The sequence below is a fragment of the Triturus cristatus genome, chromosome 1_1, assembly GCF_964204655.1.
Source record: "Triturus cristatus chromosome 1_1, aTriCri1.1, whole genome shotgun sequence".
NCBI classification, from domain to species: Eukaryota; Metazoa; Chordata; class Amphibia; order Caudata; family Salamandridae; genus Triturus; species Triturus cristatus.
The window spans coordinates 753,173,288-753,193,811 of NC_140579.1; positions in this window are offsets into that span (position 1 = coordinate 753,173,288).

Sequence of the window (20,524 nt, forward strand, 5' to 3'; positions counted from 1 at the left end):
AGTTTTCAAGCACAGTTATTGTAACCCTGAATAAGAGGTGTCACTTCTTGATCGGTATCAGTCACATTGACTCAGGTATGGGTGGGTGTGTGCGGGAGGGGCGTACATGTTCAACCCTGATGTTTCATTGCCAGTTCTGACTTGTGTGTGATGATTCGCAGTACAGAAAGTCATCGTGCAGTGCCCCCGTGATGTTGGCCAGTGCTTAATGTTCGTGCTTCATTGCCTGTGTCAGTTTTTGACAATCATGTATCCTGTACATTTTTGGCACCTGTGTGTGGTTCAGATGCTACACAGTTGTGACTTTGTGTGCGGACATCTGTGGGTACATTCTGGCTTGCCATGAGGGGGAACCCACAGTACAGCTAGGCTTTTTTGCTAAACAATTGCAGGCCCATTAGCGTATGCATTGTCCTGGGTGTGGACATGTGTGCCATTCCAGATGACAGTCAGTAGGTCATATGTGTAGCCAACTGTGTGATGAGGTGACGGATAGCCATGTGACAAATGACATTATTCAAGTTGTTACTCAGAGAAAATGTCCATTGGCACTCACTACACCTGTCAACATGTCTCAATGTTTCATATGCTTGACCTTGTTGTTTTGTTGTGAAGGACAATGATGTGCCTGCATGACAGATGTCTCCCAAGGAAGTGCACAAGACACCACCTTTACACTTTCCAGGGACACGCTGGCACATTTTAAAGTAAGGCACAGTTTGAAGAAAACTTGTTTGGAGTTCATACATATAAATGTTCCCACAGTGTGGTAGCATTTGGGTTAGTCCTTGGTTGTTGCTGATACCAACTTACGAGTGTCAAGTCATCCAGACCACCGTGGTGCCATGTATATGTACTTACTGATACGCCATTTCTACCTAACAGTGGCTGATTTGAATGAGTCTGGCAGCTCAGACAATGACTGTGTACATGTAGTTTGGTGTGCACCTCCTTGTGTGACTTCTGCTATACAGACACATGTGTGTTGTGTTCACAGAGTGCCACATTCACACATGCTAGACATGTCCATTGTGTAAAGGGTTGTGATTCTCCAGGAGTCACAATGTATTTCTTTGGGGTGTCAAAAGTACTCACAGGTCTCTGAGTGTGGGGACACCTTCTGCATTGGCATGTGGTATTTGGCCTTGGGTGCGACAATACTCTTTGGTTCACAGTGAACAAGAGGTGGCATGCCTTCATAGTCTTGCTGTGCTCAACTGATCCCAGACACTAGCTTCTCATGATCTTGTGATTTCAAGTTATTTGCTGTTGTGTCCTAAATTTCATTGTTTCCAAGTGACATGGTGGGTCAACCAACTGGGGAGTGCAGGGCTTACATATGTGGGGAGTATCCTAGATGTTACTCATGATGCCTTTCCTGATATGCACTGCTGTGGAGTCGGTGGAATCTAGTGGCACGGAGGGCGAGGGGAGTGAGGCGGAGGACCTGCCCAGTACCAACACAGACTACGAGGCAGACGGGTCCAAGGCTGAGCTCCCAAAGGGGGCGGAGGCTGCTCCCACAGCTGAAAGCAGCAGTACATCTCTTGCCGCCCCCTCCATTCCCATCACCGCCCTCCCACTTGCTCGGGTCCCTTCTGTCCGTGCTAGGCCACACCGTGCCTCCTTCGTGCCAGGCACCGCACCCCCTGCCCCTGTCCCCCCTGCTGCCCTCACTGCCGAGTCTGTGGACATTCAGCGGCAGTTGCAAGTTGGGCAGACATTGATCCTGACTGTCCTCCATGGCCACACCAGACTGCTGACCCAGATGGTGTTGTACATGGAGGGCATGTCATCAGCGATGTCTGACCAACGGATGTTGCTGAGGTCCCTGGACTCGTCACTGACGGCAGTAGTGAGTCACCTGCAGCGCTGCCTCCCCCCCTACCCCTGCCCCATCCACAAGTCCCACACCCATGCCTGTCCCAAGCACACCAAGACATCCACACACACGCACCCCACCAGACACAAGCAGCACACCACCACGTAAGGGCAAGCGCACACCTCCTGACACGCACACTCAGGGGGAAGCAGGCACACCCACTGGGTCTGGGGCACACAGGCAGGCACGCAGCCACAGTCCTCGTCCACATGACTCACTCCCCAGTCCCTCCGATGTCACTCCCCTTGGCTCCCCTGCCCCAGATTCGGAGAAGGAGGCCTACTTTGCTGGGCTGGGCCTCAGCCCCACTAGTTCACCTGGCCGGAAACGGTCAAGGCACTCCACGGGTAGGGGAGTTAAGTCCCCCAGCCTGTCCACCACCTACCCCAGTAGCGCTGCAACCCATCCCTCCGACCCCCCCCCCCCTCCTTGGGGCATGTTGTTTCTCCGGGTGCAGGGGAGACGCTTGAAGAACTGGCAGAAGTGTGCAGCGCCGAGCTCACCTCCACCTTTGGCGCTGCCCCTCCCCCTGTGGTGGAGTCGTCCGTCCCTGCACCCACCACACCTACCCTTTCCCCTCCTGTCCCTGCGGTGCCTGGTCCTTCCCCACATGATGCCCCCCCCCAGTCGCTGAACCTGAGGTTTAGTATGTGCAGGCAAGCTAGGGGAGACGCGTGGCCATGTGTCCCCCCCCAAGGACTTCATATCTGGACTGGCCATTGGCCTTTGTACATAGTGTTCTTTACTACATCTTATTTTTTCATGCTGAATAAAGCATTTTGTTTTCCGTTTTGAAAGTCTTGCATTTCATGTATTGATGTTGATGCTGAGGCTCCAGGAGTTGGGGTTGTGGGAATGTGTTATGTTTCATGGACATGTTGTAGTCTGCATCTCATGGGGTGGAACCTGGTATCTGCGTGCCCTCACAAGGTCTCTGCAAAGAATCTTTGGTCGTGTCTGCTCTTTGTATTTGGAGACATTGTCCCTAGGAGTGTTCCTTCCTCTGTGGCACCTGACATCTCCCCTGCAGAGGGTTGCACAATTGTTGTGTTGCCCTGTGTCTACATTTCCTTTGTTGGTGATGGATCCCTTCAACTCTGGCCATGCCTGCTCAGCAATGTCTCTGGCTGCATTGTCTGTGCCATCCTTGGTACTCACTGTACTTGTGTATAGAGTATTTTGCCATGCCTTCATGGATAAATTGTCCCTTTTCCGCATAATGCATGTGTGTAATCCCAGCCTAGTACACATATGGTACTTGTTCTGCTGGGTATTTGAACACCTGACTCACAATTGTGGGCATTGTATCTGTGGGAACTCCACCCTATTCCTTCCATGACAGACAACATCTTGGTGGCTGGCCCAGCACCTGAGAACATTCCTATCAGTCCTGGGATGTGCGTGGCAGTGTGTGTTCTCTTTGACTCTCTTAGTTTAGTAGGCAGTGACATGACTATTCAGTCTTGTGGCATGATCTCAGTGTGTGTATTGTGCTGCATCTGCCAGGGGTGGGCATGCATGTGTTACTTGTCCTCACACCCACATGTGGTGTGTCATGCAGTGGGGGAAAGACATCCATCCTCCTGGGAGTGGGACACTGCTGTCAGTGATGTGTTGTTATGACACTATCATGATTGTCCAAAGTTAGGGATACGTACATACACCCATGGAGTTGTGGTCATCTGAAAATGATGTACACCCCCCCATGTCTCTGTCCACTGCTGGGAGTCCTCTGCACCCACTCATATATGCCTGTCCACAGCTGGGAGTCCTCTGCACCCACCCCCATGTCTCTGTCCACTGCTGGGAGTCCTCTGCACCCACCCCCATGTCTCTGTCCACTGCTGGGAGTGATGGGCACCCACCCCTCACATGTCCCTGTCCACTGCTGGTATTCCTCTGCACCCACCCCCATGTCTCTGTCCACTGCTGGGAGTCCTCTGCACCCACCCCCATGTCTCTGTCCACTGCTGGGAGTCCTCTGCACCCACCCCCATGTCTCTGTCCACTGCTGGGAGTGATGGGCACCCACCCCTCACATGTCCCTGTCCACTGCTGGTATTCCTCTGCACCCACCCACCCACCCACGTTCGCCCTTGCTGTGGTACACTGCTGTCCTGGGCATACACCACCCCCAATTTACAGCTGATGTGCTGCACCAAGCCGTACACCTACATCCGTGGCGTGTGTATGCCTTGTATCCATCATGTAATGGGGCTGTAGGGGTACGTGTGGTATGGCCCGTACCCACCATAGTGGCGGTGACATAGGGGTACGCGTGGTACGGTCCGTACCCACGCCCCCCAGAGCGTGGGTAAGGACCGTACCACTGCTGTACCACCATTGTGGCGGTGACGTAGGGGTACGCGTGGTCCGGCCCGTACCCACGCTCTGGGGGGCGTGGGTGTGGGCCGTACCACCATTGTGGTGGTGACGTAGGGGTACGCGTGGTACGGCCCATACCCACGCCCCCCAGAGCGTGGGTACGGGCCGTACCACCATTGTGGCGGTGACATAGGGGTACGCATGGTACGGCCCGTACCCACGTTCTGGGGAGCGTGGGTACGGGCCGTACCACCATTGTGGCAGTGACGTAGGGGTACGCGTGGTACGGCCCGTACCCACGCTCTGGGGGGCGTGGGTATGGTCCGTACCACCATTGTAGTGGTGATGTAGGGGTACGCGTGTACGGACCGTACCCACGCTCTGGGGGCGTGGGTACGGTCCGTACACGCGTACCCCTACTTCACCACTGCAATGGTGGTACGGACCGTACCCACGCTCTGAGGGGCGTGGGTATGTCCCGCACCACCATTGTGGTGGTGACGGGTACGCGTCCACGTCCACTTCCGTTGTGGCGGGACGTGGGATTGGTGGACACGCCCCCCGAAGTGACCAGACCATGGAGGTAATTAATGTGCAGGATATATTTGTTTTTTGTGGGGTGTGGGTTAAGTTTCATGCCCCTCGCACCCCCCCCTTTGCCCCTGGGGGTTGTTCTGAGCTTCTGCGGCGTCTGCGTCGGTTTCTGAACACGAGGTCGTAGGCTATGAAGGCCGGGATGACGCGTAGGTTGGGGTCCATTGCTGTCCGTCGCGTACCGGTGCTCCTTGTTCACGTCATCCTCAATTTCACGGCAGTTTTTGGCTCCCGCAAAAAATGCTACTTGCGGAGTGACATAGGCACGAATCGTACTTGCTGGTCCGTAACAGTAGGGAAAGCGTTGGATAGCGTAGGGGGTAAAAATTATTATTCCCACTCCAGTGAGTGCAATAGTAGGGAAAGTGTTGGATAGCGTAGGGGTAAAAATTACTATTCCCACTCCAGTCAGTGCAATAGTAGAGAAAATAATAATTTAATATTTTATTAAATTTAAATTAATTATTAATACAAAAAAAGTATTGGAATTAATTACCAATTACACAATATTTAATAATTAATTAATTATAAATACCAAAATATTTTTTACATTAATTACCTATTAATAATTAATTAACAACCAATTAATTTTCAATACCAAAAATTTATAAATACAATTAATACCAATTAATAATTAATTAATTGATAATAAATTAATTATCAATATACAACAATTAATTATTTACAATTAAATTACTTCCCACCATATTCCCCTATAAACCCACAACCCGCTACAAATAATAAATTAATACAATTAACATAATTATCAATTAAACAATTAATACAAATTAATTACCAATTAATACAAATTATTTACCAATTAATAATTAATCAACAACCAATTAATTTTCAATACCAATTAATAATTACCTAATAACAATTACGTTACTTCCCACCCTATTGCCCTATAAACCCACAACCGGCTACATAAGTAAAACGCAAAATGAAATTAAAAATAATTAATAATTCCTAAAAATTATTATTTAATGTACTATAATTAAATTACTTCCCACCCTAATCCCCTATAAACCCACAACCCGCTACGGAATTAAATTACACAAAAATTAAATAACATAAAATTCATTACTTTAAACATATTCAAACATACATTCCAAAATTAATACATACTTTTAACACATATACTAACACTTAAAACACTATAAAAAAATTTGATATTTTTAACAACTATATTATGACTGTCGATATTACTTACTTCTATATTATTTAAATCAATATTTCTTACCTGAATTTCGATATTCTTCACCACTATATTTTGGCAATTCGATATTCTGTCCATTCTATATTAAAAACTCGATATTCTGTCCTGTCGATATTTTTAATTCGATATTATGTCTGTTTACCCTGTATCCCTCAGAGCTTCTACCCTAGTTCCATTCACCCAGGGGTACTGCAAATATTTCTTTAAGTTGGGTGGCCACACAGCTACAGTGGCAAACTCCACTTCCCCCAGTGAGACCAGACTTGCCTCAGTGTGTTCCCAGATTTTCTCAGGGTACACTTCTGATCCCATCTGTATACTTGCTGCCCCAGGAGCAGCTGTACCGGGTGCCTTAGGGGCTTTGTTGTGGGGGCAAGATTTATCTACAGTTAGGTGTCCTGACCTCTTACAGTTATTACACCAGGCCTTTAAGGGATCAAAATTCTTCCCCCTATTGGGTTGAGGCACATAGGGAGTAGTTTGGGTCCCACCCCCTGAACAGGTTTTTTGGGCCCTTTGGAAGACTCAGACTTGGGGATTCTCACCACCTTTCCCCTGGGGAGGTTTTGTGACCACCTTCTTCTGGTCACCCCCTGTGGCTGTCCTTATCACCCTAGTCTTGACCCAGTGGTCTGCCTCCTTTCCCAATTCTTGGGGAGAAATTAGACCTAGGTCTACCAAATGCTGATGCAACTTTTCATTTGTGCAATTACTTAATATATGTTCCTTCATGAACAAATTGTACAATCCAGTAAAATCCTGCACACCATGTCCAGCTAACCAACCATCCAGTGTCTTTACTGAGAAGTCTACAAAGTCAATCAGGAACTGGGTCTGGGTTTTGTGAGCCCCCCTGAATCTAATTCTATACTCCTAAGTAGTGAATCCTAATCCCTCAATCAGAGTCTTCCTCGTGAGGTCATAGGATCCTGCCTCTGGCCCAGAGAGGGTCAGAAGCCTGTCTCTGCAGTTACCAGAGAACAGTTCCCACAGGAGTGCCCCCCAGAGAGGTTTCTTTACTCTTCTTAACTCACAAGACCTCTCAAAGGCTGTGAACCATTTGGTGATGTCATCACCTTCCTCAAATCTAGGGACAATCCCTTTGGGGATTTTAGGATCAGAAGTTTCCTCCCTATCCTTGTTTTTATTATTGCTGCCACCATTGATGGGTGCTAAACCCATTTCTCTCCTTTCTTTTTCTAGAGCCAGGAGCCTGAACTCCAGCTCCAATCTTTTGGCCAGCCTTATTAAAAGGCTGTCCTCTTCACTGGTGGGTCCCCCAGTTATCTCTCTGGTACCAGGGTCACCTGTGTGACCTCTAGGTTCTCAGATGCTAATTCTTGGATTGAAGGGTATGGGGGCCCTCTCCTCCCTAGGGAATAGTGTGGTGGGGGGGTCATTATCCACCTCCTCTTCTTCCCTTTCCTCATCAGACTGGCCATCACCAGGTTCAGATGGGTGGTCCTTAGCATACTCAGCCAAGAGCTCCTGGAGCCCTAGTTTGGTTGGATGCAGGCCCATTGGTATATTTTTAAGTTTGCCTAGGGACCTCAATTCCTTGAAAGACAAGTGTAAGTAAGGTGTGAGGTCGAGCTCCTCCACCAAGTCCATGTTATTATTTTCACTAAAAGCTGGGTTTGTTTGAGTCATTCTAACCTGACAGTTCTAATCCTCTACCCTGACTATAGTGACTTCTATTTTTCTAAAATTCTAATGGGACTTAAGCAAGGCCCTGACAAAACTTTTAGTATTTTGGAAAAGACCAATCAGAATTCTAAAGGCAATTTTAAGAGTTCTGTCGTGTGATCAGATGGTAACTAAGTAGTCCAATAAATGCAAGTTTGTATCACACCGCTGATCCACCAATGTGAAAAAGTAGCTCTGTATATACTGTTCCCAAATAGGTACAGTGTGTACAGAGTCCACAGTCCCCAGAGGTTTGGCAGAGGCTAAAGTTAGATATAACCTTACTCTCTAAAGTGGTAGCTTGGTCGAGCAGTAAGGCAGTATCAGAGGACAGTGCAAAGCATTTGTTGTACAAACTCAGTCATCAAATGATCTCACACACTGAATAACTGAACTCTAGGCCAGTGGTTTATATGAAAAAATATAGGCTTGTTTTATTTTAGAACCAACAATAGGTATTAAAATATACTTTCTCAGAATGAGATGCTTTAGGTAAATACTTTTGCAATATGCAATTAACTTGTATAAATACTGATCACAGGTTGTTGCTATAGGCAACACAATTTCAAACACAATAATGCATTGAGCTCAATGGAAGTTTTAAGTTATTTGCAATAGATTACTTTCAGGATTACTTTTGTAACTCCAGGACTGGATCCTAGATTCTGTCCTGGGACAGTTCTTAGAAACAAGTGATAAAAGTCGACTTAGTTACTGTTGTGATTTTTAGGCAATATTTTGCTATTTTAAAAGTTGACAGAAGAAATTTCATAGAAAAACAGTCAATGATTTCCTATGGGAGAAAATTCAATTGCAGGTAAAGTAGGTTCTCGTTACTTTTGTAATCCAGTACTGGGCTCCTAGACTCAGTATTGGGGCCTCTATCTAAAACAGGTAAGTAGTTACGTTTTCACAGTTGGTAGGATTTTTAAAGAATATTTGAAGTTTTCAAAAATCGACACTTAGAAGAAATTTCACAGAAAAACAGTCAATGATTCCCTATGGAAGAAAATTGGGTTACTGGTAAGTACGGTTGTGAATACGTTTCGGGGTCAGTGCTGGGCACCAAGATCCAGCACTGGGATCTCTCCTAATAGCAGGTGAGTATTTTCGTTTTCGTTACTCGGTTGATTTTTGGTGATTATTTTAAGTTTTAGAAACTCCACACTTAGAAGAAATTTCAGAAGAAACCAGTCAATGTTACCCTATGGAGGAAAATTGGGTTATCGGCTTTTGGGTAAGTACTCGACTGGCAGAGTTAAGGATCTGGGCACAGACTCAGGGGTCTCCCAGGGTCAGGTAGGTATAGTTGTTACACCCTCAGCGGCACAGGGGCAGCCGGGTGCAGAGTGAGTTAGGCCCAATGTTATCCTATGGGAGGCAGGGGGGGCCTTGGTTGGTGGCTCCTGACTAGCAGACCACGCGGCTGTGGGAGCTGGGCATCTGGTAACTTGCTCAGGGCAATTGGGGAAGTAGATAGGTGTAGAGGTTACACTGCCAGGGCCATTCGGGCGGCTGGGTGCAGGGTGCTTTTTAGCCTTCGGGCGCTCAATGGGTTTCAATGGGAAAGCTCCTGGTTGAACAAAGGCTGCAAGCTCGGCGACGAAGATTCTTCAGGTGCCACCACCACTTCGAGAAGTAAGTTGGGTAGTTGGAGGATAGGTAGGTACCCAGGAGTTGGGCACAGGGGGCCGCAGGGCGCCGGGTCCAGGGATGCCTTTTGGTGTCGGGAAATCTTACCGTCTGTTGATCGCGGTTGGGGGGTACCTGGTTCTGAGGCTGCAGGCGTCGTCAGGAGCGTCGAGGTGAGTTCTTGGGTGCCAGATTCGGGGTCATAGTCACCGGGGGGCGTCCTCGGGGTCTTTGTTCACTCCGGCACAGGCCAGGCTTGGCGGGTGCAGAGTGTGCAGGGTTCGCGGTTCCGGGCTGATGCCAGGGGTTAGAAGCTGGTTTTGAGCAGAGCCTCTGCTCATGGGAGTCCCAGGTGCTTAGAGCCAAAAGGTAGCCAGGTCCTCCGGGGTTTGTGAGGTTGCTGGCCACAAGAGGTGCCGGGTTGTAGCAGGAGCAGGTTCGAGGGCCGACAGGCCGGTAGGGCTGGGGCCAAAGCAGTTGGTGTCTTCCTCTTCTTAGCAGCTGCACGGCAGGTCTTCTTTCTTCTTGCTCTTCTTTGTTTTTCGGAATCTGGAATCTGAGGAAGGAAGGTTCAGGGTGCCCCTAAATACTAGATTTAGGGGTGTTACAGATAGGTAAAGGGCAGGGACCAATGGGTCCCTGCCCTGGGGTGGGTACACCCCCTATCCTGCCACTCTCCTGTGGGAGGGGGGCAGTAGCCTAGTCCTGATTGGGCAGGGCCGCCCATCTTCAAGATGGCGAGCGCCCGGAGATGTGCTTCACCTCGCCTCCCCCACCTGAGGGGTGTGGTTGGCAGGCTGGCACATCCCCTGTCCTTATTTGGGGTTTCCGGCCAGGCTTCCCACCAGAGGGGTGGCAGCAAGTGTCCTGGGGAAGCTCACAGAGGCGGCATGCCTTTGAAGCTTCCCCCTGTCCATCCTGGGGGAGGAGACCTAGCACCTCGCCCAGGATGTGCATTGTTGCAGGCCCAGGAGAGATGGGGCTCTCCTACCCAGGGGTCCAGCAACAAGTCTGCTGTGTGGCACCCTAGGCAGCCTCCCAGACCAGACGTGGATTGTAGGTTAGGTTTCAGGGGGCATCTCTAAGATGCCCTCTGGGGTGCTTGGTACATTAAATCCCACACTGACATCAGTGCGGGTTTAATGTGCTGAGAAGTTTGATACCAAACTTCTCAGTCTTCAGTGTTGCCATTATGGTGCTGTGCAGTTCGTGTTTGACGAGCTCTCAGCACCATGTTCTCTTAAATAGCAGCACTGCACTTACAGGGCCCAGGAATGGACCTGGGTACTGTAGGGGCACAGGGCTCATGCTCCTGTGCCCACACCACTGGCATAGGGCACCTAGCTAGAGGGGTGGCTGATGTATGCCAGGGCTGTGTAGGTGGTGGGCATGGCACACAGGGATATGTGCCATGTCGACTCTTTGTTTTGTCTTGTACCCAGACACTCAGCTTGCAAGGGCAGTGTGTGTGTGTGTTAGGGTACTGGGCCTCTAAGTGTGGCACAATGAGTGCTGCAGCCCTTAGAGGCCTTCCTTGGTCACAAGGCCCTGGGTACCTAGGGTACCATTTACTAGTGGCTGACATGTGGCCAGGGTTTGCCAATTTGGGTTTGAGGTTTTTTTAGGGAAGGAACATATGCCCTGGGCACCTGATTGGCAGGAGTCCAGGGCACACTCGGTCAAAGTACATTCAGCAATTCAGCAAAAAGTGGGAGCATACCATGCAAAAAATATAACACTTTCTCACACAACCCCCCTTCCCCCCCAAATAAAAGGTGATAAGACTAACCTTGCCCCATGGAGTTTTCATTGTCTAAGTGGAAGAACCTGGAAAGTCCATCTGCATTGGCATGGGCAGTCCCTGGTCTGTGTTCCACTTCAAAGTCCATTCCCTGTAGGGAGATGGACCACCTTAGTAGTTTTGGATTTTCCCCTTTCATCTGCATTAGCCATCTGAGAGGTCTGTGGTCAGTTTGAACCAGGAAGTGAGTACCAAACAAGTATGCCCTCAACTTCTTCAGGGACCAAACCATAGCAAAGGCCTCCCTCTCAATGGCACTCCAACGCTGCTCTCTGGGGAGTAGCCTCCTGCTTATAAAAGCAACAGGTTGGTCTTGGCCTTCATCATTGGTCTGGGATAGGACCACTCCTATCCCTAGCTCAGAGGCATCAGTCTGCACTATGAACTGCTTGGCATAATCTGGAGCTTTTAGAATTGGTGCTGAGCACATTGCTTCTTTCAGGGTGTCAAAAGCCTTTTGGCAACTAACTGTCCAGTTAACCTTCTTGGGCATCTTCTTGGAGGTGCGTTCTGTGAGGGGGGTCACAATGGACCCATATGCCTTCACAAACCTCCTGTAGTACCCAGTCAAGCCAAGGAATGCCCTGACTTGGGTCTGGGTTGTTGGAGCTACCCAGTCCAGGATGGCCTGGATCTTGGGTTGTAAGGGTTGTACCTGGCCTCCACCTACAAGGTGGCCCAAGTACACCACAGTGCCCTGCCCTACCTGGCATTTGGATGCCTTGATAGTGAGACCTGCACTTTGCAGAACCTCTAAAGCCTTCCCAAGGTGGATCAGGTGATCCTGCCAGGTGGAGATAAAGACACCAATATCATCAAGATAAGGTGCACTAAAGGACTCCAGCCCAGCCAGGACATGGTTCACCAACCTCTGGTAGGTGACAGGGGCATTCTTTAACCCAAACAGCATCACTGTAAACTGATAATGCCCATCGGCTGTGGAGAATGCTGTCTTTCTTTTGCTCCTGGGGCTATGCCAATCTGCCAGTACCCTGCAGTTAAGTCAAAGGTACTGAGGAATTGGGCTGCCCCTAATTTATATATCAGCTCATCTGCTCTTGGAAAAGGGTGAGCATCTGTCTTGGTGTCAGAGTTGAGCCCTCTATAGTCCACACAGAACGTCATCTCTCTCTTTCCACCCTGTTGATGAGGTTTGGGGACCAGAACCACTGGGCTAGCCCAGGGGCTCTCAGATGGTTCAATGGCCCCTAACTCCAGCATCATGCTGACCTAAGCTTTGATGCTTTCCTTGACTTGGTCTGACTGGCTTTTGTTCTTGACAGGTGCACTGTCACCAGTGTCCACATCAGGGGTACACCAGTTTGTCAGACCAGGGGTCAGGGAAAAGAGGCTAGCATACTGTTGCAAGACTTGCTTGCAGTCAGTCTGCTGTTGGGCAGAGAGGGTGTCTGAAAAGACCACACCATCTACTGACCCATCTTGCGGGCTGTAGGAGAGGAGGTCAGGGAGAGGTTCACGCTCTGCTTCCTGTTCCTCATCAGTCACCATCAGCATGGTGATGTCAGCCCTGTCATTGTAGAGCTTAAGGCGGTTCACATGGATAACTCTTTTGGGTGGCTTGCTAATGCCCAGGTCAACTAAATAGGTGACCTCACTCTTTCTCTCTAGGATAGGGTAAGGGCCACTCCATCTACTCTGGAGGGCCCTTGGTGTCACTTGCTCCAAAACCCACACCTGTTGCCCAGGTTGAAATTCAAGCAGTGCAGCTTTTTGGTCATACCACTGCTTCTGAAGCTCCTGGCTGGCCTCAAGGTTCTTGGATGCTTTCTCCATGTACTCAGCCATTCTGGACCTTAGGCCAAGCACATAGTCAAATATGTCTTGTTTGGGCTCTTGAAGAGGCCTCTCCCAGCCCTGTTTTACAAGACAAAGTGGTCCCCTCACAGGATGATCAAACAGAAGTTCAAAGGGTGACAAACCTACTCTCTTCTGTGGTACGTCTCTGTAAGCGAAAAACAGGCATGGTAACAGGACATCCCATCTCCTTTTGAGTTTTTCAGGGAGACCCATGATCATGCCTTTCAATTCCTTGTTGAATCTCTCAACAAGGCCATTGGTTTGTGGATGGTAGGGTGTAGTAAACTTGTACTGCACTCCACACTCCTTCCACATGTGTGTCAGGTAAGCAGACATGAAGGTGGAACCTCTGTCTGAAACCACCTCCTTAGGAAACCCTACCCTGGTGATGACACCCAGGAGGGCCTTGGCTACTGCAGGGGCTGTAGTAGTCCTAAGTGGAATTGCTTCATGGTACCTAGTTGCATGATCCACTACTACTATTATACATTTGTTCCCTGAGGCTGTGGGAGGTTCAAGTGGACCCACAATGTCCACTCCTACCCTTTCAAAGGGCACCCCCACCACTGGTAGTGGGATGAGGGGGGCCTTTGGGTGGCCACCTGTCTTGCTACTGGCTTGATAGGTAACACAGGAGCTGACAAACTCCTTCACCTTTTGGTGCATCTGGGGCCAGTAAAAGTGACTAACTAGCCTTTCCCAAGTTTTGGATTGCCCCAGATGTCTAGCTAGGGGGATGTCATGAGCCAAGGTTAGGAGGAAATCCCTGTACTTCTGTGGTACTACCACCCTCCTGGTGGTTCCAGGAGGTGGGTTTCTTGCCTCAGCATACAGTAATCCCTCTTCCCAATAAGCTCTGTGGGTACCACTGACATCTCCCTTTGCTTCTGAAACAGCTTGCAGCCTCAGGCTTTCAAGAGTGGGACAGTCTCTCTGACCCTGGCACAGCTCTTCCCTAGAGTGTCTCCCTGGGCCCAAGAGTTCAACCTGGTCAGGGTCAAGTTCCATGGGCTCAGTTCCCTCAGGGGTATCCAAATCCTCTCCCTGTGGAGAGGGGTCCTGAATGTTTTGCTGTACAGAAGCTGGTTCCCCAGTCTTCTTACCTTTTCTCTTGGTTGGTTGGGCCATTATTTCAGGCTCCAGACCTACTTTTTCACCCTTCCTCTTGCTCTGTGCTCTGGTTTGCACACACACCAATTCAGGGATTCCCAGCATGCCTGCATGGGCCTTTAGCTCAACCTCAGCCCAGGCTGAGGTTTCCAGATCATTTCCTAGCAGACATGCAGCTGGCAACTTTGGAGAGACCACTACCTGTGTCAGGCCAGTAACCCCCCCCCAGCCTAATGTCATCATGGCCACGGATGACTAGTGGTGACACTGTCAGCATTGGTGACTGGGTTAGACTTCCCAATCAAATATTGCTCAGGGGAAACCAGTGTGTCTTTCACTATAGTGACACTGGCACCTGTATCCCTCAGAGCTTCTACCCTAGTTCCATTCACCCAGGGGTACTGCAGATCTTTCTTTAAGTTGGGTGGCCACACAGCTACAGTGGAAAACTCCACTTCCCCCAGTGAGACTAGACTTGCCTCAGTGTGTTGCCAGATTTGCTCAGGGTACACTTCTGATCCCATCTGTATACTTGCTGCCCCAGGAGTAGCTGTACTGGGTGCCTTAGGGGCTTTGTTGTGGGGGCAAGATTTATCTACAGTTAGGTGTCCTGACCTCTTACAGTTATTACACCAGGCCTTTAAGGGATCAAAATTCTTCCCCCTATTGGGTTGAGGCACATAGGGAGTAGTTTGGGTCCCACTCCCCTGAACAGGTTTTTGGGGCCCTTTGGAAGACTCAGGCTTTGTATCTTGTGGATTCTCACCACCTTTCCCCTGGGGAGGTTTTGTGACCACCTTCTTCTGGTTACCCCCAGTGGCTGTCCTTGTCACCCTAGTCTTGACCCAGTGGTCTGCCTTCTTTCCCAATTCTTGGGGAGAAATTAGACCTAGGTCTACCAAATGCTGATGCAACTTTTCATTTGTGCAATTACTTAATATATGTTCCTTCATGAACAAATTGTACAATCCAGTTAAGTCCTGCACACCATGTCCAGCTAACCAACCATCCAGTGTCTTTACTGAGAAGTCTACAAAGTCAATCCAGGACTGGGTCTGGGTTTTGTGAGCCCCCCTGAATCTAAGTCTATACTCCTCAGTAGTGAATCCAAATCCCTCAATCAGAGTCTTCCTCATGAGAGTATAGGATCCTGCCTCTGGCCCAGAGAGGGTCAGAAGCCTGTCTCTGCAGTTACCAGAGAACAGTTCCCACAGGAGTGCCCCCCAGAGAAGTTTCTTTACTCTTCTTATCTAACAAGCCCTGTCAAAGGCTGTGAACCATTTGGTGATGTCATCACCTTCCTCAAATTTAGGGACAATCTCTTTGGGGATTTTAGGATCAGAAGTTTCCTCCCTATCCTTGTTTTTATTATTGCTGCCACCATTGATGGGTGCTAAACCCATCTCTCTCCTTTCTTTTTCTAGAGCCAGGAGCTTGGACTCTAGCTCCAATCGTTTGGCCAGCCTTATTAAAAGGCTATCCTCTTCACTGGTGGGTCCCCCAGTGATCTCTCTGGTACCAGGGTTTTGTGAGTATGCTTTCCCATGCCCGCCTTACGTAGCATTCCCCATGTTAAACAAACAGCATTTACTGTACTTTGAAATCATGTGTTATTGTATCATTTAATGATTATACAACCAGAAAACTCATTGTGATGCACAAGCAAATGGCATATGTAGAAAGCAATTGTACAAGTATTAAGAACTTTGTATTAGACAGCAAACTGCCAAACATGCACAGTAACGTGTATTCAAATATTACAGAAGGCAAGGACTCGTGAAAAGACATGTGCCCCATACATATGCAAAAGAAGGCTTCGCACGTAGCTAAAGACTCTAGACACGTTCCTTAATCATGCATATGCATGAATGCCTCACACTCATCAACCGCCAAGCTGAAGACACGTGTATGCTAATTATTGCTCACACGTGAATGAAAGGGTATTTAAACGGCTTTCATTCACGCTCATTGCTTGGCCTCGTCAATCCTCGTGCTCTTACCTGGCTCCAGTTTTTGTTCCCGCTCCGCCGGTCCTGTTACCTTCTTCTCCAGGCTTCACCTCGCTGTTCCTGAACTCCGGCTGGGGTCATCACTCGAAGGCCTTCCACTTCAGCTTCCAGATATCGCGCTTCATGCTCCAGTAATTCCTGAAAGAGGAAAGCAGAGACAAAAGTTATTTCAGGCATTTCTCATCGTAAAAGCTTTGGTGAGTTCTTTCTTTTGACATTTGTTAATTAAACGTGCATTTTTCATGGATAAAAGATATTGCTAGGACTTGGCATTTCAACTTGAGAAGGAATCAAGTTGTAAAGCATAACTTTAAGTCATTACCGTATTTCCTGGAATAAATGGTATCAAGAAACATAGACTTGAATTTACTTCACAGTGACTTCTATACTCAATCGTGAAAACAGTGCAGTTTCAAGGACAATTGCGTTTCAAAGACAATTGCGTTTTATAACTGCTATATTTAAGTGTTTGTTAATTTTTTCTTTATTATTTAACCCTCATTTTGTTGAGCTGAATTAATGCTGAACACAGAATTCATGAAGAGAGCTTACATCTGATCCAGGTTATTCAAATGAAGGCATCAGGTATTATTGAAGCAGTACCTTATAAGTGATGCATATTATTTGATGTTTGACGTTTGAATATTAAGCAAAACATTAATGCCATGTTTATTCTAGATTGCACAATAAATAACTAGATTGTAGAACAGATCTGTAAACCTGTGCCCAATCTACACAATTAGAAGGTAAGATTTAAAGGTTAATCACATTGTAGACTGTAATACTTAAAGAAACCAGTAGCGAATTTACATATTGTTATTTCTCTGTAATTGTTAGCACTCAAAAGGTCTAGTAGGAGATTCAAGACTTTTCTCAGCATCTGGTCGCATTCCTGTTTCCTAATATCCTGTGCACAACCCAGTCCAGTTGAGTTCCAGCCCACTAGTGAAGACGTCTGGAGTCTTCATTTCTTTTTCTTGTTCTTTTTGTCCCAACCCCTTTCTCCCTGGGAACTTCAGAGTGACACAAGTAATCAATCTTGTAGTCACACTGGTAGTTGCTGGAGGGGCTGGGGAATTGACTTCATCCAGACACCTTCGGCGTCATCAAGGGGAAACAACCTGGAGTCCAGGTGAGTGCCTCATAACACAGGGTCACCTGTGTGACCTCTATGTTCCCAGATGCTAATTCTTGGATTGAAGGGTATGGGTGCCCTCTCCTCCCTAGGGAATAGTGTGTGGGGGAGGGGAGTCATTATCCACCTCCTCTTCTTCCCTTTCCTCATCTGACTGGCCCTCACCATGTTCAGATGGGTGGTCCTTAGCATACTCAGCCAAGAGCTCCTGGAGCCCTAGTTTGGTTGGATGCAGGCCCATTGGTATATTTTTAAGTTTGCCTAGGGACCTCAATTCCTTGAAAGACAAGTGTAAGTAAGGTGTGAGGTCGAGCTCCTCCACCAGGTCCATGTTATTATTTTCACTAATAGCTGGGTTTGTTTGAGTCATTCTAACCTGACAGTTCTAATCCTCTACCCTGACTATAGTGACTTCTATTTCTCTAAAATTCTAATGGGACTTAAGCAAGGCCCTGAAAAGACTTTTAGTATTTTGGAAAAGACCAATCAGAATTCTAAAGGCAATTTTAAGAGTTCTGTCGTGGGATCAGATGGTAAGTAAGTAGTCCAACAAATGCAAGTTTGTATCCCACCGCTGATCCACCAATGTGAGAAAGTGGATCTGTATATACTGTTCCTTAATTGGTACAGGGTGTACAGAGTCCACAGTCCCCAAGGGTTTGACAGAGACTAAAGTTAGATATAACCTTACTCTCTAAAGTGGTAGCTTGGTCGAGCAGTAAGGCAATATCAGAGGACAGTGTAAAGCATTTGTTGTACACACTCAGTCAGCAAATGGTCTCACACACTCAATAACTGAACTCTAGGCCAATGGTTTATATAAAAAATATAGGCTTATTTTATTTTAGAACCAACAATAGGTATTAAAATATACTTTCTCAGAATGAGATGCTTTAGGTAAATACTTTTGCAATATGCAATTGACTTGTATAAATACTGATTACAGGTTGTTGCTAAAGGCAACACAATTTCAAACACAATAATGCATTGAGCTCAATGGAAGTTTTAAGTTATTTGCAATAGATTACTTTCAGGATTACTTTTGTAACTCCAGGACTGGATCCTAGATTCAGTCCTGGGACAGTTCTTAGAAGCAAGTGATAAAAGTCGACTTAGTTACTGTTGTGATTTTTAGGCAATATTTTGCTATTTTAAAAGTTGACAGAAGAAATTTCATAGAAAAACAGTCAATGATTTCCTATGGGAAAAAATTCAAGTTGCAGGTTCTCGTTATTTTTGTAATCCAGTACTGGGCTCCTAGACTCAGTACTGGGACCTCTATCTAAAACAGATAAGTAATTACATTTTCACAGTTGGTACGATTTTTAAAGAATATTTGAAGTTTGCAAAAATCGACACTTAGAAGAAATTTCACAGAAAAACAGTCAATGATTCCCTATGGAAGAAAATTTGGTTACTGGTAAGTACGGTTGTGAATATTTTTCAGGGTCAGTGCTGGGCACCAAGATCCAGCACTGGGATCTCTCCTAATAGCAGGTGAGTATTTTCGTTTTCGTTACTCGGTTAAGTTTTAGTAAATCCACACTTAGAAGAAATTTCAGAAGAAACCAGTCAATATTACCCTATCGAGGAAAATTGGGTTATCGGCTTTTGAGTAAGTACTCGGCTGGCAGAGTTAAGGTTCTGGGCACAGAATCAGGGGTCTCCCAGGGTCAGGTAGGTATAGTTGTTACACCCTCAGCGGCACAGGGGCAGCCGGGTGCAGAGTGAATTAGGCCCAATGTTATCCTAAGGGAGGCAGGGGGGCCTTGGTTGGTGGCTGATGACTAGCAGGCCACGCGGCTGTGGTAGCTGGGCTCCTGGTCACTTGCTCAGGGCAATTGGGGAAGTAGATAGGTGTAGAGGTTACACTGCCAGGGCCACTCGGGCAGCTGGGTGCAGGGTGCTTTTGAGCCTTCGGGCGCTCAATGGGTTTCAATTGGAAAGCTCCTGGTTGAACAAATGCTGCAAGCTCGGGAACGAAGATTCTTCAAGTGCCACCACCACTTTGAGAGGTAAGTTGGGTAGTTGGAGGATAGGTAGGTACCCAGGAGTTGGGCACAGGGGGCCGCAGGGCGCCGGGTGCAGGGGTGCCTTTTGGTGTCAGAAATCTTACCCTCTGTTGATCGCGGTTGGGGGGGTACCTGGTTCTGAGGCTGCAGGCATCGTCAGGAGCGTCAAGGTGAGTGCTTGGGTGCCGGATTCGGGGTCACAGTCGCCGGGGGGACGTCCTTGGGGTCTTTGTTCACTCCGGCACAGGCGAGGCTTGGCGGGTGCAGAGTGTGCAGGGTTCGCGGTTCCGACCTGATGCCAGGGGTTAGAAGCTGGTTTTGAGCAGAGCCTCTGCTCATGGGAGTCCCAGGTGCTTAGAGCCAAAAGGTACAACAATTAACTTTCGTTATAACTCACACCCCATATGCTTGTTCCCTCCCACCCTTCCTTTGATGTCCCTTTTCTTGTTGTTTACAAACCACACCACACACTGCTGCACGCCACACACTGCTGCATGCCACACACTGCTGCACGCCGCACACTACCGCACGCCACACACTGCTGCGCACACTGTTGCATTACACACTGCTGCATTACACACTGCTGCATGGCGCACACTGCTGCACGGCGCACACTGCTGCACGCCTCACACTGCTACACGAAACACTGCTGCACGCCTCACACTGCTGCACGCCTCACACTGCTGCATGCCACACACTGCTGCACGCCACACACTGCTGCACGCCTCACACTGCTGCACGCCTCACACTGCTGCACGCCTCACACTGCTGCAGGCCGCACACTGCTGCACGCCTCACACTGCTGCATGCCTCACACTGCTGCACGCCGCACACTGCTGCACACCGCACACTGCTACACGCCACACACTGCTGCGTGCCACACACTGCTGCACGCCACACACTGCTGCACGCCACACACTGCTGCACGCTGCACACTGCTGCACGCCGCACACTGCTGCACACAGCCCACTGCTGCATGCCGCACACTGCTGCAAGCCGCACACTGCTGCACACCGCACACTGCTACACGAAACACTGCTGCACGCCACACACTGCTGCACGCCACACACTGCTGCATGCCACACACTGCTGCACGACACACACTGCTGCACGCCGCACACTGCTGCATGCCACACACTGCTGCATTACTCACTGCTGCATGCTGCACGACACTGCTGCACGCAGCACACTGCTGCATGCTGCACACTGCTGCATGCCGCACACTGCTGCATGCCGCACACTGCTGCACGCCGCTGCATGCCTCACACTGCTACACGAAACACTGCTGCATGCCACACACT